The sequence below is a fragment of the Gorilla gorilla genome, chromosome 12 (genome assembly GCF_029281585.2).
Source record: "Gorilla gorilla gorilla isolate KB3781 chromosome 12, NHGRI_mGorGor1-v2.1_pri, whole genome shotgun sequence".
NCBI lineage: Eukaryota > Metazoa > Chordata > Mammalia > Primates > Hominidae > Gorilla > Gorilla gorilla.
This window is the reverse complement of record NC_073236.2, coordinates 33,173,401-33,185,620: the sequence shown is the minus strand read 5'-3', so window position 1 is coordinate 33,185,620 and position 12,220 is coordinate 33,173,401. Positions and strand designations below refer to the sequence as shown.

At 40.6% G+C, this 12,220-nt stretch overlaps 1 long non-coding RNA gene across 1 annotated transcript in view; it reads right to left on the bottom strand.

Moving 5' to 3' along the window:
• Positions 1 to 12,220, bottom strand: part of LOC109028284 (uncharacterized) — an 86,331-nt gene that overhangs the window by 30,149 nt on the left and 43,962 nt on the right. The gene's annotated exons all lie outside the window — the stretch shown is intronic.

Sequence of the window (12,220 nt, the reverse complement as noted above, 5' to 3'; positions counted from 1 at the left end):
AGATTGAGAAAAAACACACGAACTTTTTCAACTTGCAGGAACAAAAATGTCAAGATTATTAACTCTGTTCTTTATTTTTAGTGAACTATAAAAAGGTTTATTGATAATTTCTGTTGAGCAAGATGACTTCAGAGTTTATATCATCTAGGCCTTAAGATTTACTAGAATTTTAATGTATCACTCTAAAGATGTGCTCACAGAATACCCCTCAGTGTTGCTTGACCGATAAGGGTACACGCTACAAACACGTGGAGAAAAACGTGCAGAGCTGTTCGTGCAAGAAATTAGTGGCCATTTAAATTCCTCACTTACCAACAAATTAATAGATTCCTTCATCCTAAAGAGTGCAAGTGTATTTTAGGTCCATGCCATACATATTTAAAACTATCTCATCTTACTGAAAATTTATATAACACATTACCTTTGCAAAATTGCAATCTTTATTCTTCAAGCAAAACTTGGTTTCTGCTGGTCACCACAATGTGCTTCTTTTGGACGCCATGTATAACTGAGATTGAATTGTAACTGTTAGCAGTGGAGAAAGCCTGCCGCAAATCAACTCAATTGAATTTTGTGTTCACAGATGCTTTGAGCTTTACAGAGTCTTATATTCCATTTTCAAGTGCATCATTCAGGACACAGGCCCATTTTCCATATCCCAGATCACCCAACCAGTCCAGGGCTATTTCAGAAACTTTCCTGAGCATATAATATAGACCAACGCTAGGTTGTAAACTAAGTATAAAATTCTAAGCCCCCCAACCAACTGAACAGAAACTTCTTGGCCAAGAGGACCCCAGAGAAAACTGAAAAGCTGTTTCTGGCCCTGAAAGAAAGGGAGGTCAGACACACCTCATCATACCTCCTCTGTTTTGGAGTTTGGACTCAACAAGTAACCAGCAGCGGTGTTAAAATAGAGATCCTAAGACTGACAGAACAGACCCTGTGTGGCCATAAGATAACAAATTATGAACAAGCCCTAAGGCCATGCAAGGCAGGCGTTAAGTCAGGCCTGCAGGCCATCAGGCTTGCTAACCAGGGCATTTTATTGTGGCTGACTCTGACAGAGCATTCTTACCTTCCTTTCTGTCAACTCTAAGCTGTAGACAGGGCCTTACTCCTTTAACCAATCACAAATTAGAGAATCCCCAAGTCCACCTACAACCTATAAGACCTCTCCTGAAGATAATCCCCCTTTTTGAACTGAACCAGTGTATACCTTCCATGTGTTGATGTCTTTGCCTGTAACTCCTGCCTCCCTGAAATGTATAAAACCAAACCAACCCGGCCACCTCGGGACCACTTACTCAAGCCTTCTTAGTTGCATGTTTTCTCCAGGCCTCAGTCACTCATATTGGTTCAGAATAAACCTCTTAAAAATATATTACAGTTTGTTTTCTCCATTAACAGTCAAGCAATTAGTTCTTAGATCTGAAAATATAACTATTACTGCACTAAAATAGATTAATGAAAGAGGATATACTAGATACAGGAATATGAATAGCACAAAATGTGGCACATTTGTGGAACACAGAAAAGGGATTCTATGAGTTAGCCAGTTAAAATAACTAAGGCCATGGCCATTTCACATCCCAGGTCCAGAATTTGAAAGATCAAAGTATCTCCATAAAAAAATATATATTTTCCCCTTCATGCTTGAAAATGCAATAGGCAGTGTTATAGTAAAGTCAGGAAACATGAGTCTGTCTTATTTTGTTTCGGACACTGAGTTGGCTGTTTCACATCTTTCAACCAATTCACAGGTGTGACTTTAACTATCACTCATACCCTGTACTTTTTTTTTTTTTTTTTGAGACGGAGTCTTGCTTTTTTGCCAGGCTGGAGTGCAATGGCGATCTTCGCTCACTGCAACCTCCAACTCCCAGGTTCCAGCGATTCTCCTGCCTCAGCCTCCCAAGTAGCTAGGATTACAGGCGCATGCCGCCATGCCCGGCTAATTTTTGTATTTTTAATAGAGATGGGGTTTCAGCATGCTGGCCAGGATGGTCTCGATCTCCTGACCTCGTGATCCACCCGCCTCAGCCTCCCAAAGTGCTAGAAATAAAGGAATGAGCCACCGCAACTGGCCGCCCTATTTACTTTTAAATATATATTTCTAGTCCAGACTTTTCTTCCACGCCCATACTTGAATATTCATGTATCTTCTGAATTATTTCCACTTGGATTTTTCTCAGACACCTAAGATTCAGCCTGTCAATTCTATCCATCATTCTTCCAAATCCTCTTCCTGCCCCTGAGCTCCCCCTCCCAATGCCTAGCAGCATCATTCCCTCCTGACACTTCCTTCTTACCACCCCCCAACCTATGCCCTCCTGCCACAATTAAGTTCTGTGAACCCATTTTCTTAAAAACTCTTTAATTCTTGAATTCATATCATCATCACTTCTCACCTTCGCTATTGTAACAAAATTTAATGATCTCCCTGCTTCTATTTTTTTGATTCCCTCTCACGTTTCCTTCATAGCAATCTTTTAAAATTTAAATCTAACCTTGTCACCTTTACTTTAAAATCCCTACAAGGCTTCTTACTGCTTTCAGAAATAAGTTTAGGCTTCTTAGTTCAGCATAGAAGACCCCTGTTGGTTAAATGTTGAGTAAATTAAACTTTGAGGTTTTATTAGGTAAATTAAAATCCTTTAACTTCTAAGAACTCTAGCATCCTAGATGCAATACCAAATCCTCTATCTAGTACTTCCACCAGGGCACCTCCCTCTGCCCATATACTGACCCCATCCCAACTACTTAACAACCCATAGGTTGTCATAAAGAAACAGAGACTGACAAGGCTTAGAGACCCTTAGAATACTTTTATAACCTCTTCATTTTCATAGTACCTTGAGTGCAAGCTTCTCCATCTAAGACATGACTCTTTAGAGATGAAGCTAATCAAATCAGTACATGTTCAGCCCCCTTGCTATCCAGCTCCTCATCATACCATAACACTCCACATGCCATAACCAGTGCCTACCCCTTCACAAGTACTTGGCAAGGGGCAAAATAAGATTTTGATACCTTCTAGAGGAGACTAAAATCATCACCATGCCCAGACAGGTTTTTCATCTGTTCTTCTGAGGGCAGCTGCAAGAGGTTGCCTAAGAGACTTTATCTGCATACTGACAGCCTTTGTTCAGTGCAATTCCACCCCTCACCTTCCCATAACTTGTCCTGTTCAAATTCCAAAGAGAATAATTTATAAACTAATTTCTGTCTCCCAGGCCCATTCAGTTCTCCTGAAAAGCATTTTACTATTCTTCAAAATTACCTGCACACTAATCTCCCCTCTCCCCTACAAAAAGAACGCTATTTAAGCCTCAGCTGTCTAGCCCTTCTTTGAGTCTCATATTTATAGGGCTCGCATTTTCATGTACATATTAGCAAATCTGTGTGTGTTTTTCTCCTGTTAATCTATCTATTGTCAGTGTATTTTGGCAGGATGACTCAGTTATCACACCTCCAGAGGAAAAGTTTAAACTTCTCTACATGTATTACTCACAATTTTTGCCATGGTCTCCTAATCATTCCAAAGTCTATGTGCCTGCATGATTCAAATAAGCTTGATTCTCTCCTTGCTTGGCACACAATGGAAAAGAATCTATAACTCATATTAGTAAGTTTCATTTGTAAATGGGAATCATAGAGACCTTTAAAACCAGCCCTAAATGTGAGGCATTAGATCAATCTAGAGTCATTTGCATTCTAATAGGTCAAAGTTATCTCAGTGCTGTATTAATAAGTTTTACCATATTTAAAGAAGAAGATAAAAATGGAATTGCATTCCGATTTTTTTCATTAAAGTTAATTTAACCAAATTTCATAGCTTAAAGGCACACAATTCAACTATCTAGATGTAACAGTGAAATACAGTTTCTGAACTGCTTTGACTAGTAGACAAGATATATTTCTTAATTCCACTTTTATTTTACTTATTTAATCTTCAGGCTATACAACAGTAAGGAAAAAACAATATAGAACAAACAATGACATTCTCATCTCAAGGCACGAGCATTTATATCATCATTCCCAGTGGGGATGTTGCAGAAGCAAGTTTTAGGTCAACAAGATTTAATTTGTTTTTACTTCTTTTGAAATCAAATCATAAGGTTTTTTAAAAATAAAATGAGAAGTATATGGAAATAAATCATATATAAAGTTATAGGTTAGACATTGAGCTCAAATGTTAAATAAGACAGAATGAGAAAATCAATTCTCCCCCAAGATTAAGAAAGGTGAGAAAAATGTACCAGCACTAGGAGGATGGTAGGGACAGGCTTCCTCCTGCTTGGTTTTATGTATTTAACAAACCTGTCTTGGCTACTATGTGCTAGACATTGATCTATGCACTTTAGAATATTAATTCACCTTTATAGAAACCAATGAGGAGGTTTAGATATTACTATTTTATCCATTTTTAGATGGGAAAAGGAAAGCCATAGAGATTAGGAGACTTTCTTCAAGTCACGTGCTTAATAAGTGGTAAGTGGCAGGGCAGGGATCAAATCCCAGGTGTCTGGCTTCAGAATTGTCTCAGCCACTGGGCCATGCTGCCTTGGTATCCCTTTATAAAATCACTAACTGGGCACAGAAAATACGTCTGGGTAAGGGATTTGCAAATGTTTTCTCCAAGTCAGTAGCAAGGCTTTTCATTTTTGTTTCAGTGTCTTTTGAAATCCAATTTATTAATTTGTTATTTTACAGATTATGCTTTCGTTGCCTTAGCCAAGAAATATTTGACTAACCCGAGGTCACAGAGACTTGCTTCTGTTTCATTCTAGAAATTTTATAGTTTTAACTTTTACATTTAGGTCTATGAACAATTCTAAGTTCATGTTTACATATAATGCAAGTTATGGACCAAAGTTCATTTTTTTTGTATATCTAAAAGTCCCAGTACCATTTGTCACACAGCTCTCCTTTCTCCACTGCACTGCCTTGGTGCTTTTGTTCAAAAATCGATTGTCCATATACATGGGGTTCAAGAAGTATTTTTATCACATTTTATAGGAAAATGGACGTGTTGGTGAAAAAAGCCAAACTCTGTGGAATATTTAAAGAAGTTTGTGTTGGGAACAAGCCCCCCAAAATCTGGTCATAAACTGGCCCCAAAACTGGCCATAAACAGAATCTCTGCAGCACCGTGACATGTTCATGATGGCCATAACGCCGACGCTGGAAGGTTGTGGGTTTACGGGAATGAGGGCAAGGAACACCTGGTCTGCCCAGGGCGGAAAACCGCTTAAAGGCATTCTTAAGCCACAAACAATAGCATGAGCGATCTGTGCCTTAAGGACATGCTCCTGCTGCAGTTAACTAGCCCAACCTATTCCTTTAATTCAGCCCATCCCTTCCTTTCCCATAAGGGATTCTTTTAGTTAATTTAATATCTATAGAAACAATGCTAATGACTGGCTTGCTGTTAATAAATACGTGGGTAAATCTCTGTTCGGGGCTCTCAGCTCTGAAGGCTGTGAGATCCCTGATTTCCCACCTCTATATTTCTGTGTGTGTGTCTTTAATTCCTCTAGCGCAGCTGGGTTAGGGTCTCCCTGACCGAGCTGGTCTCAGCAATTTTGGGCCAAATATGAGTGACCATGGCTCAAGGCACAGTCTCAAGAGCTCCTGAGAACATGTGCCCAAGGGAGTCGGGCTACAGCTTGGTTTTATATATTTAGGAAGACATAAGGCATCAATCAATACATGTAAGTTATACATTGGTTCGGTCCAGAAAGGCAGGACAACTCAAAGTGGCGGTGGGGGTGGGAGGTGGTTGGGGCTTACAGGTCATAGGTGGATTCAAAGGTTTTTCTGATTGGCAGTTGGTTGAAAGGGTTAAGTTACCATTCAAAGGTTTAGAATAAATAGAAAGGAGTGTCTGGGTTAAAATAAGGGGTTGTGGAGACCAAGGTTCTTCTTATGTAGATGAAGTCTAATAGGTGGCCACCCTTAGAGAAAAATAGATGGTAAATGTTTCCTATTCAGATCTTTAAAAAGTGCTAGACCCTCAGTTAATGTCTTCAGGACTTGGAAGGCCTGGGAGGGGAAAGATCTAGCTATGTTAATAGATGTTCTTATTTTTTTTTTCTTTTTTCTTTTCTGAGATGAGGTCTCACTCTATTGTCCAGGCTGGAGTGCAGTGGCATGATCTCGACTCACTGCAACCTCTGCCTCCTGGATTCAAGCAATTCTCCTACATCAACCTCCCAAGTAGCTGGGCACCACCATGCCGGGCTAATTTCTGTATTTTTAGTAGAGACAGGGTTTCACCTTGTTGGCCGGGCTGGCCTCAAACTCCCGGCCTCAAGTGATCCACCCACCTCAGCCTCCCAAAGTGTTGGGATTACAGGCCTGAGCCACCATCCCCAGCTGGAGATTCTTTATAGATGCAAATCTTGCCCCACAAAAGATGGCTCTGCAGGGCCATTTCAAAATATGGCAAAGACACATATTTTGGGATAAAATATTTTGATTTCCTCCTTTATCTGTCATGTAATATTATACTACAGTTGGATTGAAATGTGGTATCTTGTTCCAAAGGTTGTGTTTTATCAGCGTTATGTTCTCTGTTTCAGTGTTAATGTTGGTGGCTTGTGCCTGAACTCTTTCTGTCCTGGCCTGACTTAGTTTTTCAGGTTTCTTTGGGCCCCCTTGGCTGACAGAGGGGTCCATTTTAGTCAGTTGGAGGCTAAGAATTTTATTTTTGGTTTACAAAGATGTCAGACTATTAATTAACTCACTGAAGGTCACACAGAAACTAGACTCCCATCAGATCCCAAATCCATTTTTCCTCCATGACTTCAGCAAGCTACTGAACTCTGCTTTTCTGTTTCCTTAAATATAAGATGAGAATGAGTTCCAGTCCCTACCCGGCTGTCTGACCAAGCTCATTTCTTCCCAATTTCCTATTGATTGACGTTAGACAATTCAGGCCTGTGTCCTGGTTTTCTTTTTTTAAACATGAAACCGCCATTCCTGTACTGAAGAACCAAAGCGGACCCTGACCAGGAGGAATTGAGGCACCCTGTAGCCTTGGCCTCTCACATTGCCTTTCCAGGAATTGACCTGAGACACCACAAATGGGTTATTCAATGGGAGATGCTGAAGTAGGCCCTGGAAAAAGACTCCTGGAACCAAGGCTGCCCTTTAGGAGCCATCATGATGGAGACTCATACAAAGGAGTAATCAGAAAAGCCTCTTTGCAGAGACACTAAGAAAAAGGGGTGGCCACTTGGAGAGATGCTGAGATGAGAAACCTCAGCTCCTGGGCCTCAGTCCTCTGTTCCAAACACTTAAGAGGCTGATAGTCAGCTGTCTCCTAAATTTTTATAAGTTTACTTCATTTTTTTACCAGAAGTTAGTTTAAAGGAGTTACTGTCTTATGATGAAATGATCCCTGAGATGAAGGGTTTCTGCGGAAATTAAATATGTTTAAATAAGGAAATATTTAGGTTGAAAAATATAAAATTGCAGATATGTGACCATTTTCAGATAAAAATATTTAAATAAAAACAACAATGTCATCTGCTTTAATTTAGCATACATTGCAGTGCTTAGCACAGTACCTGAAAGCATCAGTTCCTCACTAGCCTGGCCTTGTCAGAGCTTGTCTTCATTTGAAATGTTGGTATTTTGCTCATAATGAATTTTTTGCATTCATTTTGATATTTTAATATTATGTTAACTATTTATCTTAATGACTGAATTTTTTGGTGACTTCTCAGTTTTGCACACGAGGCAAATGAGGCAGCTGCTCACCTCAGTCCTGGCCCTGACGCAGAGCTCATCATTAGCTCGTTAATAGTGTACTTGTGGCCGGGCGTGGTGGCTCACGCCTGTAATCCCAGCACTCTGGGAGGCCAAGGCGGGTGGATCATGAGGTTAGGAGATCGAGAGCATCCTGGCTAACACGGTGAAACCCCATCTGTACTAAAAATACAAAAAATTAGCCAGGCGTGGTGGCGGGCACCTGTATTCCCAGCTGCTTGGGAGGCTGAGGCAGGAGAATGGCGTGAACCTGGGAAGTGGAGCTTACAGTGAGCCAAGATCGCGCCACTGCACTCCAGCCTGGGCGACAGAGCAAGACTCTGTCTCAAAAAAAAAAAAAAAAAAGTGTACGTGTTTGTTGTATTATTGAAGTTACTCATGGAAAATAACTGGATTGCAATCAATCAGTCCTTTTGTAATCAGTGTACCTGATTCATTAAAAGACAGTCTTAAAAAGTACTCCACACTCTCATGATGGAAAATTGCCCACATATCAGTACTCACACAAGATATACAATCTTTTTTTATTTTTTTTTTGAGTTTCAAGCTGTCAAGTCGTGAAAGAAAGGATATATTTTTAGAATGTGGCTTTAGGGAGGAGTTGAAGAAGAAAAAACATTAATGTGGTGTCTGTTCCCTGCTAGGCACCGTTCAGGTAAATTACAGATGTTAACTCACTGAAACTCTGAGCTACTCTGAAAAGTGGGTGCTGTTACTCTCACTGCAGAGACAAGAAAACTGATTATAATGAATAAATCAAGATCACATAGCAAGTAAATGACAGACATGCAGTTTGATGATTCTAAATATTTTCACAACACCATGCTGTCTCTCATGTAGTTTAGAATAATTTTGTGTCACTCTAGATTATATTTTCACTTTAAAAATCCTAGGAGCCCTAGAGACTATGGTAAAACAATACCCTTTTTAATCAGCACTTTACATAATTCTGGGATTTATTTTTTATTTTATTGTTCTTTTTTGAGATGGAGTCTTGCTCTGTCGCCCAGGCTGGAGTGCAAGGGCACGATCTCGACACTCTGCAACCTCTGCTTCCTGGGTTCAAGTGATTCTCCTGTCTCAACCTCCTGAGTGTCAGGCCTCTGAGCACAAGCTAAGCCATCATATCCCCTGTGACCTGCACATATACATCCAGATGGCCTGAAGTAACTGAAGAATCACAAAAGAAGTGAAAATGGCCTGTTGCTGCCTTAACTGATGACATTACCTTGTGAAATTCCTTCTCCTGGCTCATCCTGGCTCAAAACCTCCCCCACTGAGCACCTTGTGACCCCTGCCTCTGCCCGCCAGAGAGTGTAATTTTCCTTTACCTACCTAAATCCTATAAAATGGCCCCACTCCTATCTCCCTTCACTGACTCTCTTTTTGGACTCAGCCCGCCTGCACCCAGGTGAAATAAACAGCCTTGTTGCTCACACAAAGCTTGTTTGATGGTCTCTTCACGTGGACACGAGTGAAACCGAGTAGCTGGGATTACAAGCACCCGCCACTATGCCCAGCTAATTTTTTTTATTTTGTATTTTTAGTACAGACAGGGTTTCACCATGTTGCCTAGGCTGGTCTGGAACTCCTGAGCTCAGGCAATCTACCTGCCTCAGCCTCCCAAAGTGCTGGGATTACAGGCATGAGCCACTGTCTCTGGCCTTATTTTTTAAACTGGGAGTCAATTGCCAGGCTACTGTGTACCTTTGCATTTATAAGTCATAAGTGTTCATATGCAGCCATGAAATGCTAGGAGGAAGCTCTTCCACGGATTCATTCAGGCATTCACCGAACAACTATCTGAGACTTGATGCTGTGCTAGGCCCTAAGAAGATGACAGATTGCTCCTGCCCCACAGGACCTACTTACAATGTAGGGAGACACTGTGTGTTGAAATAATTTGCTGGCCACTTAGAAAAAACGTTGTGTTTGGACTCCTGTGTCACAACTCACCTCAAAACCAATCCTGGAAGCACATAAGAATTAATGTGAAAATTAAAACATAAAAAAGCTAGCGTAAAAGTCGAAAAAAAATCCTTGTGGCTTATATGTGGACTTTCTAGATATAATACTGAAAGCTAGAAACCATAAAGAAAATATTGTAACTTAAAAGTTCCCTTGACCACGGAGCTCTCTCACCTGAACACTAGTAAAGCACTGCGCAGATTCACGACTCATCCTGTCATTGTTTTCCTAATCAACACTAGCCCTGACAACTGTTGCAAAAACAAAACTTGTCAGCACAATTTTTAATTGCTGCAACTTTTCCATTTTGAAAATTCAGGTTCTGCTCTTCACAGTGTAGCATCAAACAATCAGAGTTGCTGCTTACCATGATCTCACCAAGCCAAGGGGACCAAGCCTTCTTCCAACTTATTCTCCAGCCTACTGTGAAAAAAGTCATCAGGTAGCAGGAGAGAAAGTAGAGCACGTGCATTTCAAAGAACCTTAACTGGAGTCATCGGAGACTTCAGAACGTCTTGTCATATTCTTATTTCCTCGGTAAATGCAGAATAATAAGCATGTGGACACAAGCTTTGGCAATGAACACAGCCTAATCAAAGCTAATGCAAGTCAGGCAGGGCCTCCAAAGAATGTCTAATCTTTGCACCGTCATTTTAATACGTTCGAAGGGCTTCAACACATTTAACCCCAAGAAGCACAAAGGCAGGAGCCTAAATTAAGTTCAAGAAGACGTCTCACCCACCCTGAGTGACAGGTGGGTAGAGAGCACTGGTGACACAGTTGTTCCCTCCCCAACAGCCCCAGAGAAATGCAAAGCCAGTCAGATCCAACCCCGACTGCTCATCCTCCTGTCTTTTCTATCTCAGTTAATGAAATGGCCATCTACTCAAATCCTCAAGCCAGAAACTTATCATTGTTTCTCTTTCCTCTCTCCTGGTCCTCACAGCTGTTCTACCTTCTGAATACAATCCATGTCTCACCAGCTCTAAACCAGATTCTGGGCTCTGAGCCAGCATCATCTGTAGTGGGATGTAGTGGCCCCCTGAGGAGTTTATATCCCCCAACTCCACCTACAAGCATGAAGAGTAATCTTTTGAAAATGTAAATCAGATCATATCACTCCCATGCTTCAAGCTCTTGAAATGCTCCCCGGCCACTTCGAATCACATACAAATTCCTAGTGGTGGCCTCTAAGACTCTACATGATTTGGTACTGACTGGGTTTCTGACCTTTGTGATCATGTAGCTATAAAGCAACACTTTAACTGATTATTTGTAGAGTCCCACAATGGATTATAGAATATTATATATAGTTGAGAACAATATTTAAAAGAATATGTAGAGAAATACACACACACAATACACACATGCATATATACATGTATATACACCTATGATTATATTTTAGAGAATGCATATGCTCATGCCACCATAGGAAGCACACAGGACCAGCCTCCTTGTTGTCACATACTCCCCTTTACAGAAAGAGCCCCAAAACAATTGTTGCCCTCTTTTCAGGGGGCATTTCAGAATCCTTGAGAAGGATATTCACTTAAACGCTTTCCATTTTGGCAATGAATAGTATCTTAAGAGGGTTAGAACACTTGTCAACTACCACTTACACATATTTTTTTCCTAAACTTCATGCTCTTCAAAATTGAGAAAAAAAAAATTAAGAACTATCCTTATCTTCAAGAAGACAAAAAATACAGTCTGCCTGAATTGTGAATTCAAAGGTATATTCTCTCATTCAAATTACTATTTCTATTGTGTAGAATTTCTCCTCTCATTCAAAAGAAAGAAGTGTGAATCTTCTCATAGGGAGGGATGTGTAGCATTTATGTTCTAGAAAAATCCTCTGTGATGAGCCGCATTGTGCACGTGATGCCCACACCCTTCTCAGGATGTGAATCGCAGAGTCCATCTTATCAGTGAGCCAAGAAGCTTGGGTATGTTTGCCAATGACTTAATACACAAGAGTGTGTGTTTTGGAAATTATATCTAACATAATGTTCATTTTGGAAAGCACTTGCTCTGTGCCAGACTGTGTGCTGATTCTTATGCGTGAATCATCTCTTAGCTCGAGACTTTTTTTTAAATGAGATTTATATTCTCATTTTACATGCAAGATGAATGAGCCAACTTTAGAGATTGAGCACCAAGTTCCCAGAAACAGAGCACTTACAGTCTATGCTCTGCCGCACCCATGAATTAGCATATATTGAAAACTATGTAGGGGCAACAAATGCACAGTACCCCATATAACTTGCTGGGGACCAGAACACGATACCTCCAAATATGGTGTCTTGGCAATCGAGGAAACTGCAGAACAAGAAAGTCACTCTGACCTCCTCCCACCTTTCTGTGTAAAACATAGTTATAAACGATTTCTCTGACCTTCCTCCCCTGAAATTAAGTTGTGAGACCCTCACTCCACAGGAGCCCTGCCCCATTCCCAGGGGGAAGGAATGCT